This window comes from Adiantum capillus-veneris, chromosome 12 (assembly GCF_014529385.1).
Source record: "Adiantum capillus-veneris isolate H3 chromosome 12, ASM1452938v2, whole genome shotgun sequence".
Lineage (NCBI taxonomy): Eukaryota > Viridiplantae > Streptophyta > Polypodiopsida > Polypodiales > Pteridaceae > Adiantum > Adiantum capillus-veneris.
The window spans coordinates 138,654,097-138,669,922 of record NC_140942.1 but is presented as its reverse complement, the minus strand read 5'-3'; the positions used below and the strand labels follow the sequence as shown (position 1 = coordinate 138,669,922).

General features: G+C 42.4%; 1 pseudogene; it reads right to left on the bottom strand.

Annotated features, from left to right (window-relative positions):
- LOC147446583 (uncharacterized) lies at positions 1-503 on the bottom strand (annotated as a pseudogene).
- Between the last annotated feature and the right edge of the window lie 15,323 nt (positions 504-15,826).

The following is a 15,826-nucleotide window of genomic DNA, read 5'->3' as shown; positions in this document are numbered from 1 at the left end:
TCATTGTTGCATGGCAGCCTTGCTCGAAATCGTGTCAAACACAATTGGTAAAATTCGCCATTGTAGAGCCCATATGGTAACCACCACTTCAGACCCAGTAGACAAACTAATAGCAGGCCTCACAGTTGCAGTAAAAGGTAACTTCCGGAAACCTATCCGTAGAATGCTGCAAAAAATCTTCACATATGGATTAAGAAAACCTTTGGAATTTGGAAATGGCAAACCTGATGATCGTGGCATTTGTGCACGTTTTTCTCAAGCATATCCATATATTGTTGATACCCTGAAGAAACATCTCCCTTGCATCTCAAATTTATGCAGTGGCATTTGGACGAATATTCCAATCCTATGACAAGCTGGTCGCTTTCATGATCGATGTACTTTGCATGCCTTGCATGTTCCTTGCGTCTACTGTCTTGCATTTGAGAAATCCGCTGCAGCTGAAATTCGCACTCACTTCATAATTGTTGTGAATTTATGAGGTTTACAAAAAAAATCTGCATGTTGAAGATCCGTACTGCTTCGTCCCCATACGGTGGCTTGGTATGGTTCCGTAAAGCATAAACGAAGAGGTGAAAAATGGGGGGGGCACCCTCCCTTAGTTTGTTTTAAGTGCCCAAGGCCAATGGCCTTAGGGCGTTTCTGTGTGAAACCCAAAAAGGCCTTAAGCAATGGCGTTCTCTGCCGCCTGCGCAGGGAAGAAAGCATGCGAGGATGCGCCGCAAAGCCCGAAAACGCCTTGGCCGTAGTGTCAAGCAAGATCCAGCAGGGCAAGGCGAACCCATAGAGCCTACCTACGATGCTTTTGGAGGTGACCGACTTGCCCCGCTTCCCTCTGCTAGGGGTGCTTGCACACTTCTCCCGTCGGCTCTACCCTTCATAAGCGAGCCTGCACACGCTGGGGCTTCTCTTCCCGCCTTCCCCGCCTGTGGAGCACTCTTTCCCACGGCATGCCCCGTCGGCTTGTCTACGAATGGAGAGTGAGAAAGAGTGCCCTTGAGAGGCCATGCCTCATGTTGAAGGCGATCAAGAGAGAAAGATCGAGCGAGAGAATGGAAGAGAAGGCCATGCTTCATCCCCTCCTCCATGGCCGCTCCCTCCCTGAGCTCTGATACCAGTGAAAGGGCAAGGGGACTGGAACATGCTAATCTCCACCCAGCCATGCCCTATATAGGCCGTTGGCCTACTAAATATAGGGACCCCCTTGACTGCATGTCCATCTTGGCCCTTGGCTGTGACTGGTCCTACCCTTGTCCTGATTGTAAAGCTGTAGGCAAGTCTAAAAAGAATCCATTATTAAGTCCAAAGCTCCCAAGGTGTGCACCATATCCCACATAGTGGACACAACAAAACTAAAATAGATCCCAGTTCCACTTACCCTAATATAATTAACAACATCAACCATTTATAGGCTACTTAAGGACCTTTCTTCTTAATCAAGAAAAGAGAAACCAAATGCTCTGTTACCAATGTAATGGAAATTTCCTAATAACTTGTAGAATAGCGGAATTAAGAGAATTAGAGTGAGCATATTTGTGAGATTACTTTGAGAGCATAGAGGGTGAACTTAATTGGTAGTAGCACTTGATTAAATAGGCATGAACAATACTTTTGCAAGAGAGAGAGAGAGTTTAGAGAACATGACAATAGTTGAGGACTCGATTTATGTGGAGCCGGTCCCCCCTCCAATAGGCATTTGTATTATAGATTCTCCCATTAAGGGAGACTTGGTACAATACAATTTTTGTGTTCCTTGAGACCTCTTTGGTGGTATGAAGAAGGAAGCTTCATACACCAAGATTTTGCTTAAGAGCAACAATCAATCTTAGCTTGAAAACAATCAAGAACTTGTGAACATCATTATTCCTTGTGTCCCCTGTCATCAAATATCTAATATCTAACCAACGCAAATGATTTTCTCATATTAAACTGATCATTTAATATGGGATAATAAACGGGAACAAGGGTTAGAATATAGACATGTGCTTACGGATCTATCTCAACACGGGGCCAATGGTAAAGGGGCCCAAATGAGAGATGGTCTGCCAAAGAGTAAGGTTAACTAATGAAGCTTAAAAGACCTTAGGGTTAGCTTCATTAAAGACCTCCAATGGTTAGTGTTAAAAGTTCTTTTGACCTTAAGCAAGCTAGGGTTGTGCTTGAGGTGAGAACCTTAGGCAAGCTAGGGTTGTGCTTGAGGTGGGAACTCCACCTAAGGTGCTTGTCATGCTTGATGACTAAGGTACTTGAGGTACTTGTCACATTTAATGAGGAAGTTGCTTGAGAAACTTCATATGCATAAAAATCTCAAAGTTAGGGGAATTCTAAAAGAGCACATGGGACACATGTCAGACTCTCACTAAACTTAACCACATGGGTACTTGAATGCTATTGGTTGGGCTAAAGAGGGGTCCAATGAGCTTTTACTTCCACCTAACAAATATCTAGATATTTCCAAGATCTCTCTCTCTCTAAGGGGTAAGGAGGAAACTTGCCAGAATTCTTGCCCAAAACAAGAAAGGGGGGTGCTAGAGGAATATACACCATCACACACACTCATTGGAGACACCATTCTCACTTGGTGAAAGTTGAGGAACACCACCTCCTTCTCCAAGCTTGTGAGAGTGAAAGCCTACACCAACACTCTTGGATATGGAATGCAAATCCAACCAAGAGTCATGCTTCAATGCTTAAGCTTGACATCTCCATCTCCATTACTATGCTATTATGTAAGCTAGCAAGAAGAGTAATGATAAGTGAGGAACTACTTCTTTCTCCTATGGAATGTTTCTTCTTTCTCTTCCATATCCTCATTCCCCGCTAGCTCTCTTCACCTTCGAAGGTGTTTGAGGCCTTGGGACTGAGGCTTGGGATAGCTAATGCTTTCTTCAAGTTTATGTTATGTTATGTTTGTGATGCATGAAGCTTTCCATCTTCATTGCATCACCAAGGTCACAAGGAACACAAAGATTGTATTGTACCAAGTCTCTCTTGATGGGAGAAACTATAATACAAATGCCTATTGGAGGGGGGCCCAACTCCATATGAATCCGTCCTCAACTATTGTCATGTTCTCTAAACTCTCTCTCTTGCAAAAGTATTGTTCATGCCAAGTTAACTAAGTACCATGTTTATGTTGCTACAATCAATTAAGTTCACCCGCTATGCTCACAAAGTAATCTCTTAAAAGTGCTTCACCTACTTTCCTAATTCCGCTACTCTCAAAGTTCATAGGCCATTTCCATTACATTCCCTAAATCATTTGAATGCATGAAGATGTAAACTTTTATGCATCAACTTGTGCCCAAAGCAACAATTAATCTACTTTGCAATAACAATTAATCTACTTGCTTGAAGTAATTAATCTACTTGCAATAATTCATTAGACTTCTTGCAGTAAGCATAACATAAACTTTGTAAAAAGCATTAACTATCCCAAGCCTCAGTACCAAGACCTCAAACACCTTCGAAGGTGGAGAGAGCTAGCAGGGAATGAGGGTAGGGAAGAGGAAGAAGAAGTATTCCATAGGAGAAAGAAATAGTTCCTCACTTAACATCACTCTTCTTGCTTAGCATACTTAATAGCATAGTAATGAAGATGGAGAAGATGGAAAGCTTAAGCATTGAAGCATAGCTCTTGGTTGGATTTGCATTCCATGGCCAAGAGTGTTGGTGTAGGCTCTCAACCTCTACTTGCTTGGAGAAGGAGAGGGACCCCTTGCACTTTGCACATTGCATAATGAGAGTGTGTGTGAGTATGTGTGGGAGAGTATACCCCCTAAGAAACCCCTTAGCTTGCTTTGGTTGACCCCCACTTGTAGCTCATGCTTGAAGATCATTGGACCCCTCTAGGCCTACTAGCCAATCACAAGCAGGAGGCATTACAAGCAACAAGGGTAGCCTTGGGACAAGTGCCCCCCTTTTCCCTTTGAGAGAGAGGACTTGATAAATACAAAGAAAAGTAATTAAATCTCCTAAATTATCATTGGACCCCTTGGGCGGCCAACCAATAGGCTTCAGGCACACAATGAGGGCAACATAAGGAGGAACTTGACAAGTGTCCCTTTTGCTTTCTTTGTACCACGCATGTTGTGTGTGTGAGTGTGAGTGTGGGTGTTCTCTCTCAATCCCCCTCATGTAGGGATCACCCCTCCTTGTAAGGATTAGATCTTTGACTTTTAACACCTCAAGCCCCTCAAGCTTAGGCCGAGTTCCCACCACAAGCTTGGCCCTTAAGCACTTCAAACTTGGGCTGGGTTCTCACCTCAAGTACAACCCTAGCATCTCAAGCACATCAAGAATATCAATAATCAAATACCTCAAGCATCTCAAGTACCTTAGTCATCAAGCACCTCAAGCACCTTAAGCTTGGGATGGGTTCCCACCTCAAGCACCTCAAGCTTGGGCCAGGTTTCCACCTCAAGCTCAGCCCTAGCTTACCTAAGGACAAAGGACTTTTACACTAACTATTGGAGGTCTTCAATGAAGCCAACCCTAAGGTCTTATGCTCCATTGGTTAGCCTTGCTCTTTGATATACCATCTCTCATTTGGGCCCCTTTACCATTGGCCCCGTGTTGAGATAGATCTATAAGCACATCTCAATATCTTAACCCTTGTTTCCGTTTATTCTCCCACATTAAGTGATCATTTTAATATGAGAAAACCATTTGGGTTGGTTAGATATTAGTTTTTATGACATTTGTGCTACATTTTTGGGTTGAAAACAAATGTTTTTGGCATATCTCTCACATTTGGACTCAGATATATGTGATCGAGGAGTCTATCTTGGGGATTTGATACATTTCCAAACGCGTTGGTCGTATCAAAATTTTTAAATTCTGAGTGCTCAATTTTTTTCAGTAGCCTGTAGCAACTTCGACGTATCAAAGCTTGGCAGTTTGATTCCTACATTGCAGAGCATTGTGAGGTTTGCATCTATGGCTATGTATAGCACACTGTGGTGCTATTTGAGAGGAAGTTTACCTTGCTTTTGTGTATACAAGTGATTCTTTGGGATGTGACTTTTGGGTTTCTACACATCCAATTAATAGACACCTTGAATGATTGTATCTCATCTTCACTAAGGTGTGGCCGCTCAAGAAGCCTCATCATCTCATCGCATGCTTCCCACACATGCACACTCTTCAGCCCTAGTGCTGCCTCATTGCCAAGGTAGGTTGTTATGTCACACACCTACTTCCATATCTGAAAGGAGTATGGCTTTGAGTCTCACCATAGTTTGAAAGCAAGTGTCTTGCCTTTGCACCACCCATACATATATTATTAGGACTATCTTGTGTGGTTGTTCGGTACTTGCGATTCCTTGAGAGGGTTATTGCACCATAGTGAAGCCCCACCAATGACAAGGTCATTTCAAGCACTCAAATGCACTCTTCTCGTCGCAACTTTGGCTCCATGTTCCATGCATAATTTATGTGGAGCATTAACAACTTGTGCATAATTCTAAGTCTCAAAAATGCAAGGAACACACATGTACTCGATTAAGGGGAATTGAAAGAATGGGATGCCAATTTGGATCCTCCTCTACACAATATGGTGGCTTGCTTTGGTCGCAAGTCATGATGCCATTGAACCACACGTGCCCCCCACTTGCCTATTGATTCTCCTTCGGGCTCCTAGCACTTGCTTGCTTACGAACTTTTGCTCTTCTGACCCCTGTGTCCTTCCCCAATGCATACCTAGGCATCTTTGCATGGAAAAAAAAAATGCATGAAAATAATGTATTTGCACCGCCCTTAGTGCCCAACATGCATTTTAGGGTCTTCAAGTTGCCACCAAGGTGCCACTCTATTTCAAAGTCGCCAATGCCAAGGACATTGAGGAGTTTCCCATTGCATTGTTAATCTATTGCCTCTTGATTACCTAAATGGTTGAAATACCACCTCAAACTCTCATGGTCCTTGTATGGGAGTCCCCATGCCACTTGCCACCATATGTTCCTCTCTGATTGCACCCCATAAAAATCTTGCCTTTGTCACTTCCTACCAAGAAACTAGGCCGCCTCTTCACATTCTAACCCCTTTTCCACTAGTGCCTTGCTCATGAGTGTGATTCTTGTGCGCTCCACCCTTTGGCCTTTGAAAACCTGACATTCATCTAATTTTAACACAAATTTATATCTTTTCCACCTGTCTCCTCTATTGTGATATCGAAATATTGGATCATAGCTTGTTGTAGTGCTTCTACTTCAATGTAAACATTGTTGAACTTGTTGTAATAAAACTCTTTGAGGACATTGGCATGTTTCCATCCACCCACTTGAACCCGCCTAACAGGGTTGAAACATTGTTGTCTCGGTTTTTCTTGCCATAGCCATACTGTATGGGGTTGGTAACATTGATCGAGCCATTCCCTTGTTGCGTAGATGCCATGTTATGCTTGTATATAATGCTATGTAACCCTTATCACTAATCGCCCACTGAGTCACACACTATAAGCATGTCGCAAGGGGGAATAATATTGTGAAAGTCCTTCAATAATAGTTTCTGAAGGGATTCACGGAATGTAGCATGAGTGCGATCAAAGATCATGTGATGGAGATGGAAATGGAGATGGAGGTGGAGATGGCGATGGAGCTCGAGTTGGAGATGCCAATGGAGATGGAGATGGAGCTTACAAGGATGTACAGGTCTGCACCAATTCACAGAAGAGAGAGAAAGAGCTATGGTGAGCTATTACATGAGAGAGAGAGAGGGTGGAGAGAGTGAGGGAAGTAGGGGAGCTTCACATCTGCAGGCTATGGCTTCTAGAGTGAAAAAGAAGCCTAAATCCAAGCATAATTTCCCAAACTCGTTTTAGAGAGAGGGTAGAGAGAGAGAGAGAGAGAGAGAGAGAGAGAGAGAGAGAGAGAGAGAGAGAGAGAGAGAGAGAGAGAGAGAGAGAGAGAGAGAGAGAGAGAGAGAGAGAGAGAGAGAGAGAGAGAGAGAGAGAGAGAGACATTTGCAACACCTCCAAAAGGGGGGAGGGAAAAGTGAAATTTCAAACGTGGGAAAGTTGTATGTGGGGCTGCACAAACACCCAAAAGTACATGGAGGGATGTGGGGTATAGTAGGCCCAAAAAGCTGAGGGGATCTGGTGACTCAATATGATTGAGACCTATTTTTTTTATAGAAGAAATGCAAATATGTATTTTCAGGCCTAGGCCATTAGCTTGGTCAAACCTTCATTATCATTTTAAGCACTTCACTAAGCATCCAATTTAAAGGGCCCAAGAAGACCCCAAACAAGTCCTAATGTTATGGCTGTATTTTCTTCGAGGAGATGAACTGACATATTTGTTGTGCCGTTTGTGCTTGTCATGCTTGATGACTGAGATGCTTCAGACGTTGGAAGTGCTTGATGATTGAGATGCTTGATGTGCTTGTCATTCTTGAGATGCTAGGGTTGCAATTGAGGTGGGAACCCAACCCAAGCTTGAGGGGCTTAAGGGCCGACCTTGTGGTAAGAACTGGGCCCAAGGTTGAGGGGCTCGAGGTGTCACAAGAGTCAACACATATCCCTACAAGGAGGGGATGATCCACGCAAGTAGGGGGGTGGTTTCTTGACCACTCTCTCTCTCTCTCTCTCTCTCTCTCTCTCTCTCTCTCTCTCTCTCATTCAAAGGGCACCCCTTGCTCAAAAGGCAAGTAGGACACATGTCAAGCCCCTAGCTAGGTTACCCGCAAGGAGTGTCCAAAGCTTATTTGTTGCCCTCCCAAGGGGTCCAATGATAATTTAGTAGATTTAATTATTATTTTTTGCATTTATCATGTCCTCTCTCTCAAAGGGGGAAGGGGGACACTTGTCCCAAGACTACCCTTGTTGCTTGTAATGCACCTTGCATGTGATTAGCCAGGCTTGCAGGGGTCAAATGAGCTTGAAGCTCAAGCTACAAGGGGGGGTAAACCAAAGCAAGAAGGGGGATAGCTTGGGGGGTATACTCTCCCACACACACTCTTATTGTGTGAAGTGCAAAGTTCAAGAGCTCCATCTCCTTCTCCAAGCTAGTAGAGAAGTTGAGAGCCTACACCAACACTCTTGGCTATGGAATGCAAATCCAACCAAGAGCCATGCTTCAATGCTTAAGCTTGCCATATTATCCATCTTCATTACTATGCTATTATGTATGCTAGCAAGAAGAGTGATGATAAGTGAGGAACTAATTCTTTCTCCTATGTAATGTTTCTTCTTCCTCTTCCCTACCCTCATTCCCCGCTAGCTCTCTCCACCTTTGAAGGTGTTTGAGGCCTTGGGAATGAAGCTTGGGATAGTTAATGTTTTTTGCAAAGTTTATGTTATGCTCATGATGCATGAAGCTTTCCATATTCATTGCATCACCTAGGTCACAAGGAACACAAAGATTGTATTGTACCAAGTCTCTCTTGATGGGAGAAACTATAATACAAATGCCTATTGGAGGGGGGACCGGATCCACATAAATCCGGTCCTCAACTGTTGTCATGTTCTCTAAACTCTCTCTCTTGAAAAAGTGTTGTTCATGCCAAGTTAACTAAGTACTATGTTTATGTTGCTACCATCATTTAAGTTCCCCCTCTATGCTCACAAAGTAATCTCACAAAAATGCTTTCTCTAATTTTCCTAATTCCGGTACTCTCAAAGTTCATAGGCCATTTCCATTACATCGGTATCAGAGCAATTGGTTTCTCTTTTCTTACTTAAGAATCAAGGTCCTTAAGTAGCCTATAAATGGTTGATTTTGTTAATTATATTAGGGTAAGTGGGACTGGGATCTATTATTGGTTTTGTTGAGCCAACTATGTGGGATATGGTGCACACCTTGGGAGTTTTGGTCTTAATAATGGGGTCTTTTTAGACTTGCCTACAGCTTTACCATTATTGAGCCATAAGAAGTTCGAAAGGGGCTAGCCTTTTGGCAACTCTGTAATATTAGACCCACTCCACTACTCTCTATAATTAATCCAATTTGAGCCGTGGGTGTAGATACTTAAGTGCCAATTTTCAAAGGCTAAGAGGAGTAGCAACTAAGGTTTTGAATTACCAAAGTATACACTAAGTAAGTACTCAAATTTTGTTAACATGACTGAAAATAACCAAGAGAGTAGAATGAACATTGATAACTTTGATTTTGCACATGAAGGTGCTAATGATGATGCCCCATGTTTGTCAATTATCTTGTTACTAGGTTGCAGCAAGCTATGGGCAACCCTGCTTTACAAGCCAAAGTTACTCAACAGCTTTGCAAGCCAAAGTTACTCAACAGCTTCGTGCTTATGGGATTTCCCTACCTCTCCAAGAGGAGAGAGAGGTTTTAGGAGGCCTCTTGATGAGACCCCCAAAAGAATACTCTCTCCCATACGAGAGGAGGAATCCAAAGAGCAAGAAACTAATGAATCTTTAAGTTCCTTCGAAGATGTGGCTCCATGAAGACAGTGGTCTAGAAAATCGTCAACTCCTTCAAAGAGGAAACGATCAACCCAGAATCCTTCTCCTCATCACCCCAAAAGGGAAGAGAGGAAACAAAGGAAGAAAGGGCAACAAAGAGGTCGCCCTCTTCTCCTTCTTCTTCACCTTCCTCCTCCTTCCGACGAAAGCTATGGCTATTCTCCTAGAGAATACAAGAGGGGAGGACATCACAAATCATACCCTGCATGGCGAAGGTCACAAAATCTCAAGAAGTTCAAAGAGGGAGAAAAGAGTGTCTCTTTTCTCACCTATGATGGCACCTTTGGTGCTACTAACAAAGTTTGGCCTTCATCCAACAATTTGATGCGGCCTTTGGAGACGAGGGCTTCACGGAGTCCACCAAGCTACGCCATGTAGCTATGCACTTCCAAAAATCAGCTAATCAATGTTGGGCTAGCCTTCATGGAAACGGCGAAGCCCCAAAGACATGGAAAACTCTACGAGTTTCAATCATGAAGCAATTCCTTGCAAGCGATGCAAAGGACAAATTTCTTACCGAATGGCGCAATTTAAAGCTTCTCTCCCATAGTCTATTCACAAATATGTGGACAAGTTTTGGGACTTACATCTCAAGGCTATTGTCTTCCAAAAGATCGACTTTGCCCAGCAAAAGTAACAGTTTTGTGCAGGATTACCTGAAGAGATGACCGAGTATGTCAACTCCCAATGGCCTGGTTCTATCACCGAAGTAATCCACCACACCATGGTTGCTTCATGCATCAATTTCCAACAAGGGGCTAGACGGATGTCAAGCCCATGGAAAACAAAGACAAAAATGATGCAAAGGGAAAAACCGATGCCCAAAATTCTTCCCAAGGCAATTCCAATAACAACAACAACAACAATTGGTCCAAGGAGAAGGGACTTTACAAAGGTAAAAACAAACTCTGTCCTGAAGAGCTTGAAGCTTTTCGCAAGGACCATAAATGTTTTAAGTGTGGGGAGCATGGACATGGCTATTTTTCTTGCCCCAAGAGAAATGCTCGCAATGAGACTCCTAGGGCTTCCACCATCAAAGCTCCAAAAGAGGATGCTCATTGCAAAGGTTCACCTCTCTCCTATGCTTGGGGAAAGGTAAGGGAGCATGATGTCTTCATATTGTTTGACCCTGGCTCTACTCACAACTTCATATCAAGGGAGTTGGCCACCAAGTTGGGCAGCTTTCGAGATGGGAGATGCCGTAACAGCCAACACTGCTTTCGAGGGACAACAAGCCTCCGTTACTCCCTGGATTGGTAATTTGAGGCTTCATGTCCAAAGCTATGTCGAGAAAGAAGACTTTTTCATCTCTCCTCTCCAACACGAGGATGCTATCCTAGGGGCACCATGGTTCAACCGCATGGCTGCCAACATGAAGTTCCCTGAAAGGAGAATCTACTTCACCTACAGGGAAAAGAACATGTATATAGGTGCTAGTGAGTCTGGTCATACTATACCACTTGTAAATCCTCCTGCTTTTGATAAATCAATGAAGAGCTCAGTTTCCGCGTACATGATTTTTGTCAAAGAGTCCCTAAGAGATCCTAATGTTTCATCAAATGTAAATGGTAGGAATCAAGAAGAGTTAGACTTGTCTAATTTTCTAAAAGGATGTCAAGATGTGTTCATCGATGATATCCCTATGGACTTACCTCCAAAACGAGGGGATGATGACCATCGAATTGAGCTTCTACCAAGAAACTCACCGCCTAACAAGCCTCCTTATTGAGTTTCTCAAGCTCAACAAGAGGAGATCATGAGGCAAGTACAAGAATTGGTTGACAAAGGGATGGTGAGGCCTAGCTCCTCTCCCTTTTGTTCTCCAGTCCTTTTAGTGCAAAAGAAAGACGGTACATACCGTATGTGTGTGGACTATCAAGCACTAAACCATATCACTATCAAAAACAGATTTCTGGTGCCTCGTGTAAAAGATCTGTTTGATAAACTATAAGACCCTATCTACTTCAGTAGGATTGACCTTAAAAGTGGCTATCATCAAATAACGATAGTGGAAGAAGATATCCTAAAGATTGCGTTTCGTACAAGTGAATATCTAGTCATGCCTTTTGGCTTGACTAAGGCACCAACCACGTTGAATTGTCTAATGGAGCAAATCTTTAGACCCTACCGCAAATTCATTGGAGTTTTCTTTGATGATATCATCATCTACTCCAAGTCCTTGGAGGAACACAAGCAACATCTCCAAGTGATTTTTCAAGCATTGAGGGAGAACAAGATTTTTCCCAACCAAAAGAAAAGAAAATTTCTCCTTCAAGAGATTCAATACTTAGGTCATATTATCTCTCAAGATGGTATCCGTATGGATCCATTGAAGTTAGAGGTAATAAAAGACATGAGCTAAGAAGCTTTATTGGTATGTGTGCATACTATAGACGCTTCATAGCAAAATTCTCTCAAATCTTACCTCCCAACTAGTACTCATGCTTCCGGATCTCTCAAAGCCATTTGAGGTCCAATGTGATGCTTCTGGTGATTTTCTTGGAGAAGTCTTGCTTCAAGAAGGGCATGCCATAGCATATGAGAGCCGAAGGCTCAATACGGACGAACGGGTCTTAGGCATTTATGAGAAAGAGCTTTTAGATGTTCTGCATGCCCTAGACACATGGAAGCACTATCTATTGGGACTCCATTCATTTTACGAACAGACCATCAAAGTCTCAAGTACTTCATGACGAAAACAAAGATTTCTGACAAACAAATGAGGTGGGAAAATTTTCTTTCGCAATTTAAGTTTCATATTGCTCACATGGCTGGTAAGCACAGTCAAGTGGCCCATGCACTTTCACGACGACCAAAAGTAAATGCGGTGTCTATAGCAACTCACAATTATCTATCTTCTATGATAGATGAGTATGCTACTGACCCTGATTTTAGAGACATAATGTCAGCCCTTGATTTGGGGAAGAAAGAGGAACCATTCACCTTGCAGGATGGTTATCTTCTCTACGGAAATAGGCTATGTTTTACCCACTCCCTTCATGAGAAAATTATGTATGAATCTCATGCTCCTCCTTATGCGGGGCATAGAGGCATTCAACCTACTCTCCGAGGAGTAGAGACGTATTTCTATTGGCCTACCATGAAAGTGGATATACAAGAGTATGTTTCAAAATGTGTGGTATGCCAAAAGACCAAATATGATAGAGGGAAACAACCTGGATTACTTCAGCCACCCATTGCCCATTCCAAATTCACCATGGAAGAGTATATCCATGGAATATGGAAAATAGTCGACCGGTTTAGCAAGCAAGCACACATTATTCTTGTCAAAAAGACTATTAAGGCACACCAAATGGCAACTCTCTTCATATCACAAATTTTCAAATACCATGGATTGCCACCATCCATCATGTCAGATATAGATCCTAGAATGACCAGTAATTTTTGGAAAGCTCTCCTTGAAAATCTAGGAACAAAGATTCAATTTCTCTTTGGCCTATCACCCACAAACGGATGGCAAAAGTGAGATAGCCAAACTTACGATACTCGATCTACTAAAGACTTATGTTATCGAAGTAGATCAACGCTCACAATGTGAAAAGTAATTACCTCTTTCAGAGTATGCGTACAGTAATACTGTACATACTTCTACGGGAAAAGCACCTTTCAAAATCATTGAGGGAAGACCTAAAAGTACCTTGCTACTCAAAGTACATGGGAAGATCTTCGTTATCGATGAGTATAGCCGTGACCTACAAGAATATTTTCAAAAGATTAAGGAGGCTATATCCATCTCTCAACAAAGGCAAAAAGCTGTTGTGCTGATAAGCACAAAAGGGTCTTAACGTTAAAAGAAAATGATTGGGTCTTACTTAAATTTCCCAAGGCTCGACTGAGGCAAACGAAGGGTAAAAATCCTACGGGCCATCAAAAGTATTATGCTAAATTCGCAAAAAGATACTATGGTCCTTTTCAAATCTTGAAGCCAATCAATGAGATGGCTTATCAACTCAAGTTGCCCAACCATTGGCTCATACACAATGCTTTTCATCTGAGCCTACTTAAGCCCTACAAAGGAGAGCCACCAAATGAACTAATTATTGAAGACCCTCCCAAAATTGAAGACCAAGAAGAGGTGCTACAACCCAAAGCTATCCTTCGGCATGAAGACAAGGTATTACGACATGGTAAGATTATCCGATGGTATCTTATTAGTAAGTTCAAAAATTATCCTTTTGAAGATGCTAGATGGATGCAAGCAATATAGCTTAAGGATAGTATGAACCTTGTACAAATTTATTTCAAATGATCAATTTTTTTGTCTTATAAAATCAAGTCTCTTTTTATTGTCCACAAATTTGAATAGTATGCATGCTTAGAATCATGTTTGTGATGACGACGTCCCTCAAACACCCTGTAGAATTTATCACTCTACTTGGGAGAATGAAATGGACTAAAAAGCAGACATGCTTGTGGTAGCTATGTCTCCCAAGCACCAAATGGATTAGTCATCCATCTTGGAAAGATGTCGTAGGGTAAAAAAGGATCCTCTATGTGCTAAGCAAAGTTGACTAATAACTAAGGCTTTATCTCTTCTACCTCATAGTCGACGCTGATTTCAAGAGAGAGGCAATGTCATAAATCTAATATCTAACCAACCCAAATGATTTTCTCATATCAATTTGATCATTTAATGTGGGAGAATAAACGAGAACAAGGATTAGGATATAGACATGTGCTTACAGATCTATCTCAACACGGGGCCAATGGTAAAGGGGCCCAAATGAGAGATGGTTTGTCAAAGAGCAAAGCTAACCAATGGAGCTTAAAGACCTTAGGGTTCATTGAAGACCTTCAATGGTTAGTGTTAAAATTACTTTGACCTTAGGTAAGCTAGGGCTGTGCTTGAGGTGGGAACTCGGCCCAAGCTTGAGGTGCTTGTTGTGCCTAATGGCTAAGATGCTTGAGATGCTTGAAGTGGTTGATAATTGAGATGTTTGAGGTGCTTGTCATGCTTGAGATGCTAGTGTTGTACTTAAGGTGGGAACCCATCCCAAGCTTGAGGGGCTTAAGGACCGAGCTTGTGGTGAGAACTGGGCCCAAGGTTGAGGGGCTTGAGGTGTCACAAAAGTTAACACATATCTCTACAAGGAGGGGGCGAGCCATGCAAGTAGGGGGGTGGTTGCTTGACCACTCTCTCTCCCAAAGGGAACCCCTTGATCAAGAGGCAACTAGGACACATCTCAAGCCCCTAGCTAGGTTACCCTCAAGGAGTGTCCAAAGCCTATTGGTTTGCTTTCCAAGGGATCCAATGATAATTTAGTAGATTTAATTGATTTTTTTTGCATTTATCAAGTCCTCTCTCTCAAAGGAGAAAGGGGGACACTTGTCCCAAGATTACCCTTGTTGCTTGTAATGCATCCTGCATGTGATTGGACAGGCTTGAAGGGTTCCAATGAGCTTCAAGCATGAGCTATAAGGGGAGGTCGACCAAAGCAAGAAGGGGGATAGCTTGGGGGGTATAATCTCCCACAAACACTCTCATTGTGTGAAGTGCAAAAGCTCCATCTCGTTCTCCAAGCTAGTAGAGAAGTTGAGAGCCTACACCAACACTCTTGGCTATGGAATGCAAATCCAACCAAGATCCATGCTTCAATGCTTAAGCTTGCCATCTTCTCCATCTTCATTACTATGCTATTATGTATGCTAGCAAGAAGAGTGATGATAAGTGAGGAACTAATTCTTTCTCCTATGGAATGTTTCTTCTTCCTCTTCCCTACCCTCATTCACCGCTAGCTCTCTCCACCTTCGAAGATGTTTGAGGCCTTGGTACTGAGGCTTGGGATAGTTAATTCTTTTTGCAAAGTTTATGTTATGCTCATGATGCATGAAGCTTTCCATATTCATTGCATCACCTAGGTCACAAGGAACACAAAGATTGTATTGTACCCAGTCTCTCTTGATGGGAGAAACTATAATACAAATGTCTATTGGAGGGGGGACCGACTCCACATAAATCGGGTCCTCACCTGTTGTCATGTTCTCTAAACTCTCTCTCTTGCAAAAGTATTGTTCATGCCAAGATAACTAAGGACTGTGTTTATGTTGCTACCATCAATTAAGTTCATCTGTATGCTCACAAAGTAATCTCACAAAAATGCTTTCTCTAATTTTCCTAATTTCACTACTCTCAAAGTTCATAGGCCATTTCCATTAGAACTGTTATACTAGATTGTGGATTATGGATGATAGAGTCATTCTTGAAGTAGAGGATGTTCTTTGAATTTCTCTTGTCCATCCAAGGATGGAAGTTCAAGTTACAACTTTAGTTGACTCTTGTTCATCCGGTATGCAGTAGTTCAAGTGCATGTTCCACTGTGTGTGTCGGAGTTGGCTTTGACAGGCAGAGGGGGATATTTCTATCTCTAGAACCACTTCTTA